The sequence below is a fragment of the Halyomorpha halys genome, unplaced genomic scaffold, assembly GCF_000696795.3.
Source record: "Halyomorpha halys isolate HHAL.00 unplaced genomic scaffold, Hhal_1.1 Scaffold214.1, whole genome shotgun sequence".
NCBI lineage: Eukaryota > Metazoa > Arthropoda > Insecta > Hemiptera > Pentatomidae > Halyomorpha > Halyomorpha halys.
Window position 1 is genome coordinate 1,078,985 of NW_027110944.1, and position 14,002 is coordinate 1,092,986.

Below are 14,002 nucleotides of genomic sequence, written 5' to 3' on the forward strand. Positions count from 1 at the left end.
CTGATCTACTGATGTGACTATGAATGATGGTCTGATCTCACATTAACATCTAATATTGAATTTGTTTAGCGGGTCACTGAAGAGGATCTAGGAGGGTGAATTCCGGAGAGCGAATTTGTTGATCGGGTGAATTAAAAAATTGTGAAATGGTGAAATTGGAGGAGCAGAAATGAGAAAGAAAAATAGGAATGAATTGAAACATTTGTATTTGTTATACAGACCGAAATTTATTGTAAAAGGAAACTGTAGGGAAAAAAATATTGTTTATTATATCTCTTTATATCTGATTATACCATGTATGTGTCATTTATATATGTCCGATTACGGATTGATAAGTATGCTGTTTGAGATAGCAACCTGATGTATTTAGGCAGCATAGATAAATAAAGTATTTCTCTCTCTTTTACTTAATCAAGGAAAAAATTATATATACACATATTTACATTTTATCTTGAAGACCTTGTAGCATCTCAAAATAAGGGTATATATACACAAATATTGTTGTAGCTCTGTAGCAAAAAAAATCCTAACAAACCTAACCAAACTACTCTCATCACATTTCAGACGAATAAGACATATATTCAAACTTTAGACACCTAAAATCATACATCGGGAAAAAAAAACAACTTTAACGAGAAATTTAAAACAAATGGTCAATATAGACAAACATAAGAATGGACAGAGCTATCAACAAAAAATCAGATGTACAAATACTTACAATAAATAGACAAAATAAAAAACAGACTAACTACATTATTTTAATTTAAAATAAATTCCTTTGGCTTCTGAACATATACTCAAACGTCCAAAAAGACTTTTTTTTCCCTTGTTCGAAGAAACTTTTTGGGTTTATTTTATCTTGTTTTGGGAATAATTTGTTTCCTAAAAATGTGTCAAGAGTTCTTAAAAATCGTAGTCGAAGACGAGTGAAGTGAATATGGATGTAGAAGAACTTCAATTTTCAGATCACATAATTGCTTTAAGTTGACTGTCAACATTACGTGATCTGAAAATTGAAGTAGTACGATATCGAACATAGTTACTAGACGTATCTCCAGTAAACAACTGACCAGTATTTATCAGGAGCGCTTGAGATATAATGGAAAAAATTATAGTATGAAAACAAGGTAAAAAATGTTTCGAGTTCATTGATTCAAACCCAAATTTTGTTTTCTAACTACAGACCTAAAAACTTGTTTGGCGTTGGGAGGAATGTATTGAACTAACGGAAGTTATTTTAAATAAAAGTAAATGTTTTTATTTTATTAGCCTATTTCGTATGTTATAGCCCAATATATCGATGTACTAATTGTCCATGACTTTCTGAACTACTCATTTTATTTTTTAATATCTTGAGTTAAATCAACAACCAACAATGTTTTTAAACATGAAGTTGAATTATTGTTAATAAATTAGCTGATTATAAGGCAAAGTCTGCATCTGTAGATTCCTCCTTCAAAATAATGCTATAAGCTACTTTCCTCTATTTAGATTGTTATTAACAAGATCTGTTAAGACCACTTTGTACTTCCGCTTACCACTATATGAAATGTAAGGGGAAGTATGTAAGTATTCATAATATCTATAAACAAGAAGTGTTGCAATCATGAAAACAAAAATTCACCAAATTCAACGAATAATATACCATTATTTTTCTGTTTTGTTACATACCAATAATCAATTCCAGCAAAACGGTTTATGTATGACCCCTCCCTCCTACAGATATGTCTGTTAACAGCCTACACCAAAAACGAAAAGATTTACAAAACAAATAACGTATAAGAATCGCGGTAGTATATAACTGTTATCCTGGGACATATAAACGTATATACAGAGTGTCCCTAAGTCTTTAGCAATTTTAATGGGATTAAAGTAGAAATTAAAAGCTAAAAGAGAAGTCTATATAGGCAATAGTCTAATTCTCCACAGGAAAGGAAAAAATGGACATTTTGTGTTTATTTGAGCGTCACGGTTTTGTTATGAAATAATAACTAAAAATCAGTTTAATACGGTTAATTCACTAAATAATTAATTGCACCATAGTAAAGCACATAAAATGTACTTTAAAAATAGTTAAAACAATTTAAAAATATTTTGAATTGGCTAAATATAAGTTTTGGTTTTGGTGTAGAACCCCTCACACAAAGTTTTGGTTTTGGTATAGCACCCCTCACACAAAGTTTTGGTTTTGGTGTAGGACCCCTCACACAAAGTTTTGGTTTTGGTGTAGGACTCCTCATACAAAGTTTTGGTTTTGGTGTAGGACCCCTCATACAAAGTTTTGGTTTTGGTGTAGGACCCCTCTCACAAAGTTTTGGTTTTGGTGTAGGACCCCTCTCACAAAGTTATGGTTTTGGTGTAGGACCCCTCATACAAAGTTTGGGTTTTGGTGTAGGACCCCTGAAGAGGAAGTTAAATAGTGTCTCCTCAACGTGCCAGAGCTTTCAGCCAAAATAATTACAAATTACTAAAATATTTTTTTTATTTCTAAAATTAGGTACGTAAAATGAAATATTTAATGTGAGTATAACGGATGGAATTCTTAAATAGATAAATAAAAAGAGAAAGTTTTTTATAAAAAACAAGTTTATTATCATGAAAACCGTGCATCTTACGAGTTCTTTGACGGAAAAAAAACTTTCTAATAATTTTAACAATTATAATTTTTGATTTTAATTATACCAATAGTAACTATTTCTATTATTTTAACTTAATTTGTAAATTTCATATATATATTTTAAATTGACTTAAAATAATAATAAAATATTTAATATTACTGGTAATGATATAACAGTTATTGCTATAAAGTTGTTTTTTTTTTATACCTTTTAGTGCACATTTTTCATTATAATAAACTTGGTTTTATAAAACTTTTTTTTTTCTTTATTACATATTTTAAGAACTCAATTATTATACCCACGTTAATATTTTACTTTACATATTTTTTTATAATTAAGAAGCTTATTTTTGTAATTTGTAATTATTTTGGCTGAAAATACTTAAAGGAAGCAGAATTTGACATGGAATAGTGGCACATCTTATTAAAAAAAATTGTATACATGATTTATTCTATAGATAGTACCGTAAACTGTGGGCTTTTCCCTATAGGAAATGTTCTCTAGTTTACTAAGCTGTAATTTAGAATTACCTAACTAAAATATTTCTTTTGTTGTTGCTTCCTTTTTAACAAAAAATGCGACTTTATTAATAGAGCACAAAATATCTCTTCTACCTTTTTTCTATTTAGAATCTGAACTTACATGGACTTTTTTTTAGCTTTTAAGGCATATTTTGAACTTCTTAAATAATGCTGAAGACTAAAAGGAAGCCCTTAAAGCATAACAAAATAGTATATTTATATTCTTTATTCATGAAGATGATAATTCGTGCTTTTTTTGTCCATAAAGTCTACAGGATGTGTAATTGGAGTCCTTATATACTTTATCCATGAAGATGACAATTCGTACATTTTCAGCCCATAAGGTCTGAACGATGTGTCAATTGGAGGACATGTATTCTATGTTCATGAAGATGAATATTTGAGAGCTTTTTCTGCCCATATGGTCGACAGGAAGTGATATTATAGTCGGTCATGTTCGGGCCCATATCGGGTCAGGATGTAAAAACTTCTGCCCTAAAACTCCTGATGTATTTCTACCCATAGGAAGTGTTATTGGAATACGTATTTACTTTATCTATAAAGATCATAATTCGTGTTCTTTATACCCATAAGGTCCACAGGAAGTTTTGTTGGAGTCCGTCATGATTGGGTCATGATGAGAAAAGTTCATAAGTCGAGGATGAACGTAAATACATGAAGATATTAGTCGCAATAGGTTGTTTTACATGTACAACATTTTGAAATTCCGACTTATACTATTTTTACTGTTGTCCCTTAATAGTTTAGTCTGTTCTGGAAAACTAATTCTCTGTGGAAGAAACATATCGATTTCAAAAGATTCTAAAGCTTTTTAAAGCACTTTATCTCAGTTTCGGTCATTTTCTGACTGAATAATGTGCAAATATTTATTCTTATTTCTACAATATTTGGAAATTTGATTCAATTTTCTCTGGATCATAACAGTAGAATATGGTTTACCTTTTGGGGTGTCGATTTTCTATACTTTTCCAGTTCTCTACCTCGGAAATGTCCAATTGTAAAGGGATCTTTCTTTTTACGGATTCTAAAAGTAAATCAGACTTTTAGAAGAGTTCATATAGCATTGATTCGACTCTGCCTGAAGTCTTAAATAAAAAAAAATGTTAAGGATTTGCAAGCAAGCCCTACGGAAAATCTTATAAAACCAAAGAACAAAGTCATTCCAGAATATCATTTTCCGTAAGAAATCCGGAGTAATCATCATAACTGATGCATTTCTTTATTGAGGCTTCATCATCATAATGGACCTCATCCTGTTACAGAAACTCAAATAATGGCATCGGATATGATGCATCGGCACCATTTACGAACAAATAATTGAAAAAAAAAAAAAATTGTTTTGGGTGGTTGACGCATTTAGAGCCTTGTTTCGTTATAAAGTGTAAACTAATACTATTAGTCTTGTTATTTTTACTTTATGAAATTCCACTAACTTGTACAATGCTTACTTTTTTTTTTTCTTTTTTTAACTCCTATGATACTATTATAATATTATTAGTACTTGGTTGTTCGTATAAGTGTATTAATGAACTAATACATAGTAACAATAGTTTTCATTCTGAAACATAGTTCAGGAAATGTTCTATCAAAACTGTGCCGAAATTTGATAAGAATTCGTCTTAAACTTAAAATCTTATTTACTATGAGAACCCAATTTCCATTGGAAATAATTGAGATAAATTTAAAAATTGTGGAAAAATAGAGGGTGAACATGTATACTGGGGCGCCCCTCCCCTATATCTTTTTTCTTGACTGTTAGTGATATACAAATTAAATATTTTGATGTTTCGAGATGCATACTACGCTGTGATCTAGAGAGCACCGGAAACAGACTCGTAAACCTTTTTTTCAAGACGAGAGTGCCTCGACTTGAAAGTGCCTAGAAATAAGGCAGGGCTTATCAAATCGAACAATCCTTCGAATGGACCACTGTTTAAAGACCTTGCAATGCCCTACCAACAAGAGAAATTCCTTTTTTTAGACGGCTGATTTTACTATTAATCAACAAAAGTTTGTTATACTTTTTAATGACTGATATAGTTACACTTAAAAAAGATATAGTAGCAACAGATGATGGATAAATAATTTTTTTTTAGTTCACAGCTGTGATTCCCATGTTTTATTTACTTCCACCCCTAGTATATGTTAAAATATTTTGTTTCGTAGTTAGATAAACTAAAGTGTACTGATTTGAAAAACCCTACTTCGGATATTATTGGTTAAATCTCTGGATTTATTTCTGAACTCAGTTTCGTTTTAGAAACTACGTATCTTGGTTGCTGAAAGCTTTTCACATTGGTTGTAGGACACCTGTTACCCTCGCATAAAAAAAAGGGTTCGTTTTTGCTACCTCCCTTCGCCCCTCTCCAATAAGAAGGAAAAATAAACTTTTTTTGTGCTTTCCATGTACTTATTTTTAAAATGAATTTTTTGAAATAAAATTCACTACTATTTTACCAACAATTATTTATTTAGTTAAGATATGATAAAAATGCTTCAAGGGTGAATAGTTTTCATATTTGGTAAGAAATAATGTAAATTAAAAATTATCTAGTCGAACACTAATTTGTAACAAAAAAGTCAAATTATCTGGTCAAAAAAGTTTAAAGAAGAATCTTATGTCTATATTCATAGTCTCTAATAGTACAAAAGCCCAAGAGGAGAAAAAAGTCAGTAATTTCATTCCAATTTTTGAATACTTTAATGAAAACTATGTATAATTACTTGTCAAAATTGAGGAGTCTGCCAAGTATAGGTAGGGTGAATAAAAAATGGTGGCTTTTCAAAAACGTTAAAAATGATTAATTTTTCATTTGTAGCTCTATATCTTTAAACTATCAACAACAATAGAAAATCTAAGAGAACATCATTTAAGGTACAGTAAATTTGCTAAACTTTTAGTCCTAATAGAGCTATTTACGTTCAATAGTTCTCGAGATATAGCTCTTTAAAAAGCAATATTTCATAAAAATGTACAGAACGTACTGAAAGATCAGTAGTTGGTGAATTTATTTTGAAAAATCTATATCTCAAAAACCATTTGACGTACAGATGTCTGTTAGCACTCAAATTAAAGCTAGTTTAATGAGCTATGAAGTAGTTTAATATGTTTATCGTCGTAGGAGTAGTTGTTTTCATAATATTTATTATTCATATATTATTTGCTAAAATAAATTGATTTATAGTTGTTCGGACAAATTTTCAGTTGCCAAATTTATATTCATATGTGAATATCATAAAAACTACTACCCCTACGAAGACAAGCGTCCTCTCCTTTAAATAACGTTCTTTTAGATTTTCTAGTGTTGTTAATTTTTAAGATGTAGTGATCCCAATGAAAAATTAATGATTTTTTAAGGTTTTGAAACAAACGCCATTTTTTATTCCCCCTACCTATACTTGGCAGACTCATCAGTTTTGACTAGTAATTATACATAGTTTTCATTAAAGCAATAAAAATTTGAGGTGAGATAACTACCTTTTTTTCTTCCTGGCTCTTGTACTATTATGATTATGAGTAAAGTCTCTGTGCTATACGTTTTATTCTTCGGTCTGTTAGATAAACAAACAACAGGTTGCTCGTATAGCATGTAGCATATTTAATTAGGTTTCAGTATATTCCAAGAATAAGACAAAAATAAATTTTTTTTTCTAGTTTTATACTAAAACTGTTAAATAAAGCCATTTAATATGTGAATTAAAATTATTAGGATATGCCAGACTAACCCAAAGGGGTGACAGTTTTGCGAGTAATAAATAAAATAAGAATTGCTCTAATATCCAGCTCTCTTTAGTTCTTTTTTTTATTGTGTTCGTGCCTTGAATACCAGGATGTCAAGTTGGGTCGGTAATTTTATTGGTAACACATTGATAGCTCATATTTGTGTTAAAAGAAATTATATTATGGTCTAATGCCTTACAGGTATAATATCACTAGAGACCTAATTTTTTTCCTGCAAAGCACCGCAAAACTGTGTATGAAACGCCTAGATCCTGAAATAATTAACTTTATTGTATAATTTATAATATTAATAAATAGTGAGCTTACATAATCTTGTTTGAATTAAATTAAACTTACTAAATAATCTGTACATTTACGCTAACATACATGAGAGAGAGAGAAATACTTTATTTATCTATGCTGCCTAAATACATTAGTTTGCTATCTCACACAGTATACTTATCAATCCGTAATCGGACATATATAAATTACACATACATGGTATAATCAGAAAAAAAGAGATACAATAATAAGCTATAATAAACAATTTTTTTTTCCCCCTACAGTTTCCTTTTACAATAAATTTCGGTCTGTACAACAAATACAAATGTTTCAATTCATTCCTATTTTTCTTTCTCATTTCTGCTCATCCAATTTCATCCTTTCACAATTTTTCAATTCACCCGATCAACAAATTCGCCCTCCGGAATTCACCCTCCTAGATCCTCTTCAGTGACCCGCTAAACAAATTCAATATTAGACGTTAATGGCAGACCATCATTCATAGTCACAGCAGTAGATCAGTTTACCAAAAACAAACAAATAGATACATTTTACGAGAATAAGACTAACACATAGATTAAAAGGAAAATATAATAAAAAAAAAACGGTTACAGGATACACTTGAATGGATAAATAAGTTTAAAAAAACAAAAACAAAACAAAAAATAGTATTAATAATAATAAAATAAAACCACTCTTATCAAAAACCTATACCTTTGTCCACAACTGAAGAGGTATGAGGATGGAGTATTAAATTATTTTATATTCCTATTATGAAGGATAAAACTCAATTTTTCAACTTCTTAACACTATCTCAGTTTTAAGTTTTTGGAAAAAAATGTATAAGGCTATGCAAAAATACTATTTAGAAAGGAATATTCTCACTATCAGTGATGCGGCAAGAGGGATGCGCTGGGATCTTTTGAGCTCTACTCTACCCCTCACACGTGGTGGATAGAGTGGGCTCAGGGATCCTCAGGTCGAGTGTGTAAATATTGTATATTGGAGTGTAAATGTAACTAGAGACTATATTATTTTATCATTATGTTATTTTATTTATTTATTTTTCATACAGATAGTTTGATTATGTTCACTTTGTTTATTCTTCTAGTATATATTTTAAGATTTTTTTTTTTTTATTCATTTATTTATTTTATTTTATTTTAGTATGTATGAGATCATTAATCACTATTACCTATTGCCCACAACTGTGTGGCAGATTGTAATATCTATCAATAAATAAAAAAGTATTTAAAAGAAAGGAATATTTAAAAATATTCTGCCATGCAAAATTCTCATTTTAATTACTCCAAAAAATTCACATAATATGTTCTTTCTCATAGCTTTTCAATCGTTTATTTACTTACGAATATACCATTAACTAAAAAAATTAACAATTAATAAGGCAATTTAGAAGAAATTTAAAAAGTTTGGTTGAAAATGTATCGATATATTAATATAGATCAGAGAAAATGATTTTTTATTTAAAATTATATGCATATGTATTATAATATAATGATACTGGAAAAAAAAAATTAATAGAAATTCCCACTAGTTACAGTCAGAAGAATGTAGGACTAGATGCGGACTGAGAATTCAAAACAAGACTGAGCGTTCAATAACAAGCTTATTCTAGAGGGAGTTTTTCATTGTTGAAGCCACTGATTAATACTATTTCAAGAATATTCATCACTTGTGTTTACTTGATTTTTTTAAAGCTGAATTCAACTCTTTATATGGTAATTAATGCATTGCATTAGTTCAAATTTGTCAATTTTAAACTATAAATTAAATAAGGAAAATATAAAAAAAATGAAAAAAAAAAATTAACATATATAACCTATGTGTGCATAATATTAAAAAAAAAAAATAGTCTAAGCATTAAATTTAATACCACTATAATCAGAATTCAGCCTAAAAATAAGTAAAAAATGCAATTTTGTACACAAAAAAACTCAAAACGAGCAATTTGTGTAGAAATCCCAAAATGTTCAATTTCGTGCAGTATAAAATTATAATTTTTTGGATGTCTTTTCCATGATTCGAATTTCTGACTGAATTTGAAGCTAGGGAACAAAATATACAATTGTATGAAAATCCGGTCTCTAATTATCACGAGGAAAAAATCAATTAACATTTTAACATTTAATTATTGTAACTACAATTTGAATTTATCACTTATCCTAAGTTATTTGAAAACACGTGTTTTCTCTTTACTAAAAATCTGTATTTTACAGGAATCAGAATGTATTTTCAAATGACAGGTTTTCGGTAGGAACTATTTTTAGTACCTGGCAAGTAGGTACTTGATACCTGTTTCTGAACCTCGACCCAAGTAGGGAAAAGCTTTTCTCTTCTGTCCTTCATTGAATTGCTATCCTCCAACTATAGACCTAAGTCTTAAAAATCTATTTACTATTACAGTAAATACTGATAAATATTATTGGAAGATTGCTGATTTACCGTGTGTATTAATATATGGAATATGATCCGGGTGTGGTCAAATTAGTAGAATAGGCTCAAATAAAAATAGTTATTACTATTCGAGTTTAATTCGACCGCACTCGGACCATATTCCATTGATAACTATTATTATTCCTGGAAATCGGATTCGAGATCATTAGATTGTTCTGATGTTTCCGAATTTCACTTTTTACTTTTTTTTTTTTTTTAATAAATACTTTTTATTTATTGATAGATATTACAATCTGCCACACAGTTGTGGGCAATAAGTAATAGTGATGAATGATCTCATACATACTAAAATAAAATTTAAAAAACTCTCTTAATATAAATACAAACAGAAGAGTAAACAAAATGAACATAATCAAACTATCTGTTTGAAAAATAAATAAATGAAATAACATAATGATAAAATAATATAGTCTCTAGTCACATTTACACTCTAATAAACAATATTTACACACTCGACCTGAGGATCCCTGATCCCACTCTATCCCCCACGTGTGAGGGGTAGAGCAGAGCACAAAAGATCCTCTCGCCGCATCACTGGTAGTGAGAATATTCCTTTCTAAATAGTATTTTTGCATAGCCTTACACAGTTTTTCCCTAAAACTTAAAACTGAGATAGTATTAAGAAGTTGAAAAATTGAGTATTATCCTTCATAATAGGAATATAAAATAATTTAATACTCCGTCCTCGTACCTCTTCAGTTGTGGACAAAGGTATAGATTTTTGATAAGAGTGGTTTTATTTTATTATATTAATACTTTTTTTTTTTTTTTTGGTTTTTTTAAATTTATTTATCCATTCAAGTGTTTCCAAAAGATCCCAGCCCATCCCTCTCGCCGCATCAGTCAGTGGAGGCTGAGCAAGTGCGCTAAAGCAGCAAACACTCAACTTGAGTGGAGAATCTGACCATTCCCAGAACTCCAATTGTCCATTTTTATTTTAATAAGTCTCTTGGCCACTACCGTTTCAACCTTCTAGGTGGGCTGTAGGGTAACTAGATAAGGTTTGAACCAAAGGATTAGGATGATTGGAAAGGTTTATATGGAATTTTGAGAATTTGGTTGGTATGAGATCATGGTGTAGTGTTCTGTTGAAAACGTAATAGGGTGCATTAACTATGGTTCTAAGGATTTTGGATTGAAAGGATTGGATACGTTTGATGTTCGACGGTTTAGCTATTCCCCAAAAGTTCAAGTCCGTAGGTCCAGATAGGTCATAGTATTTATATTATTCCCAAATAATGGTTTCTAAGCAGACAGGACTGTTAACAGATTTGAAACATAAAACTAAAATTGAAATTTTATATACAATTAAATTTAATGGGATGATGAAATTTCATCCAGCTTTTTTGTTTTTCCTTAATGTAAAATCGTTATCAATGATTCAATCATGAGTGACTCAGGACTGGAATACAAGTTCCTGGGTTTTTACAAGTTAAGCCAAGCTTAATTTTACTGCCCCTTCATTAGCTTACAGGGTAATATATTTCAAAATAAACTGTAGGATCTCATAACTTTAACTTATTTTATTATGCTAAAAAAAATAAATGTTATCATCCCAAAACGACGTCCTGAGGATCACAGTAGATTCCTCCTGTTTCATAAGAATCGATAGATGATTTCAACAAAAAACGCTTTACATAATCTCACTCCCAGCTACCAGCTATATTCCCTCCCCATTATAGACGTTAATAAACTAACATTCAGTTACAATAATCATTCAATCAGGCCTATCTGGTAAGAAGGAAGGAAAAACTTTATTAAAATATAAATATACAGTTGAGTTACCCAACTTCATTGGGTTGCTAGTTATAGAGCATACTTATTTTAGTCTAATCAGACGATATTTTTAATCTTACAATAATAAGGCCTATACAAGTATACAATAATAATTACAAACATTAGTAGTGTACAACATTAGAACATGATTATTTTTTTTTATTTTTGTTTCATCTCTTTGGTTCTTTTATTTTTTTTCTGCTTTTTTTCTTTTTCTCTTTTTCCCCTCCTTTTCCATCTTTTCCCCTTTTTCTCTTTTTTTTCTTTTCCTTTCCTTCTTTTTCCCTTTCATACTTTGGTTTTGACCCAATGTGCCTTTAACAGAATAATAGATAGAATAGTGATAGACATATGAAAAAATATAAGAAAAATTAAGTAACAGATGTAAATAAAAAAAAAAAAATAAACAAACTATGTTAAAATTAATATACAATAAATATATAACATATATTAAAATATATACAAAAATAATAAAGTAATGAATGAAATAACAGATATGCAATGTATGCATGCCATCCTTCCTCTGGATAACTCCCTTACTCATTAATTTCCATGCATGTGGTGGTGGATGATTCCCAGGGAGTCGAGTATTAAATTCTCTGTTATCCTAACCACGTCCTGGACATCGACCCGGAGTTCCAAAACATCATGGCTCTTCGATGCATCAACTCACCAGTTGAAAACATAGTAGTCGTCTCCAACTCACTGAGTGCCCTTTAAGCAACATGTAACAAGAATGTCATTCTGTACTTCATTGTATTTCTTCTAACGCAGAAGAAGTTACGATGTTACTATTCTAGAGTACTAAACATTCTGATAACGTTGGAAAATCGATGTTTTAGCTTGTCGCCAGGTCTTCTAGGTACCAAAGACAATAAAATGACTAATAGAGCAGAAAATGAAGCACTTCGAGGACGCGATAAAGACATCTTGACAGGATTAGGGCTCGCAGGGCTCTTAAGAGTGGCCATATTCTAAGAGTAGTAGACGTGGCGGCAGAACAGCCCTCCAAATAAACTGTAGCCGATAAAAAAAAAATAAATAAATAAAAAAAATAGTGTATATAACCTATATAATATAACCTATTAAAAAACTGTAGCCGATAAAAAAAGCTGTAGCCTATTAACTGTAGCCGATAAAAAAAAAAATAAATAAAAAAAATAGTGTATATAGCCTATATAATATAACCTATATAATTATATAACCTTTATTGTATTCCTCCTTTTTTTTTTTAATGATTATTTGTTTACTTTGATTTATCTTTTCTTTACAAACATTTTTGTACTTTAAAAATATGGAAATACATAAGAATAAAAGAAAGGCGTTGATAATTAATAGTTTTTATGCCTCTTAATTTTAAACAACCAACCGTACCACAGAATTTACCTTTAATTTTTTTATAAATCCTTTGGTTACCTCTCCAGAAGTTTTATTATTTTGTTCCTGTATTTTTCTATCAGTACTCTTTAAGGGTTGCCTAGACTATGTAAACTTTTTTTTTTAATTGATTCATTCGTCTTCTATACCCAAGATCCTCATCCCATCTTGTCCATCTTGACTTGACACTTCTTTTTGTGTCTTACAAAAACCACTCAAGAAGGAACATAGCTTATCTATCAGTTGCCATTCTTTTGCAGTGGCCACTTGGTCTGAGCATTTGTATAAATTTTCACGGATCTGCATTTTGATCAGGACGTTTATATATATACGTACTAAAAAAAAAATCTATACTGCTATAACCCATAAAATGATAGAGGAGCTTTAAGTGGTAAAGAATTATTGTTAGAAGACCAACGGTTGTGCAAGGAGGTGATCTTGACGCCATTAAGGGTTCTTATTTTATGAGGCTGGATGGACTCCGGTGGGCTCCGGAACCCACAGGGCTGACTAACGGCTACAGTTAAACAGAAAATATTTAACTGCTATAGCTGGATTTGAACCCGCGTCCTTGGAGTTAGAAGTACAGTGCTTAATCAATGAGCTACCCACTGCCATATGTATATATGAATGTAGATTTCTATGGAAGCTGTAATTTTATTTTAGATTTCATGAATGTTTGATTAACTGACTCTGACCCTCAAAAGATAAAGTAGCTTACCTCCTTTATCTGAAGAGAAAAATACTAATTTTAACTTTGGTTTATAAGTGGATTCTAGAAATTCCAGCATAAGTTAAATTGAGATAGGTTTCAGGATTGATATAATTATCAGTCCGATTTCTTCGTTCAAACTTGCTTTCTCCTTATAAGGAGATAAATTTACATTGTGCTGGTTAATCCTAAAATATGTTTATCATTAATTTCTTTAATGATAAAAATATTTATCACTAATTTCTTGATAAACACACTTATAATTAATTTCTTTAATAATAAAAATATTTATCATTTTACGTTATTAATCGTGTAATTTTTGGATTAAAACTTATACATACATATATTTATAAATATTTTCTTTTTGATTGTTATTCATTAATATTTTACAAGTTTCGGACTTTATTTTCAATAAATAGATGAGAAACCTATTGTAGAGGTGGTTGTTTTGAATGATCTGACTCCAATTGATAATGTTAGGTATTTCTGACCAGAATCA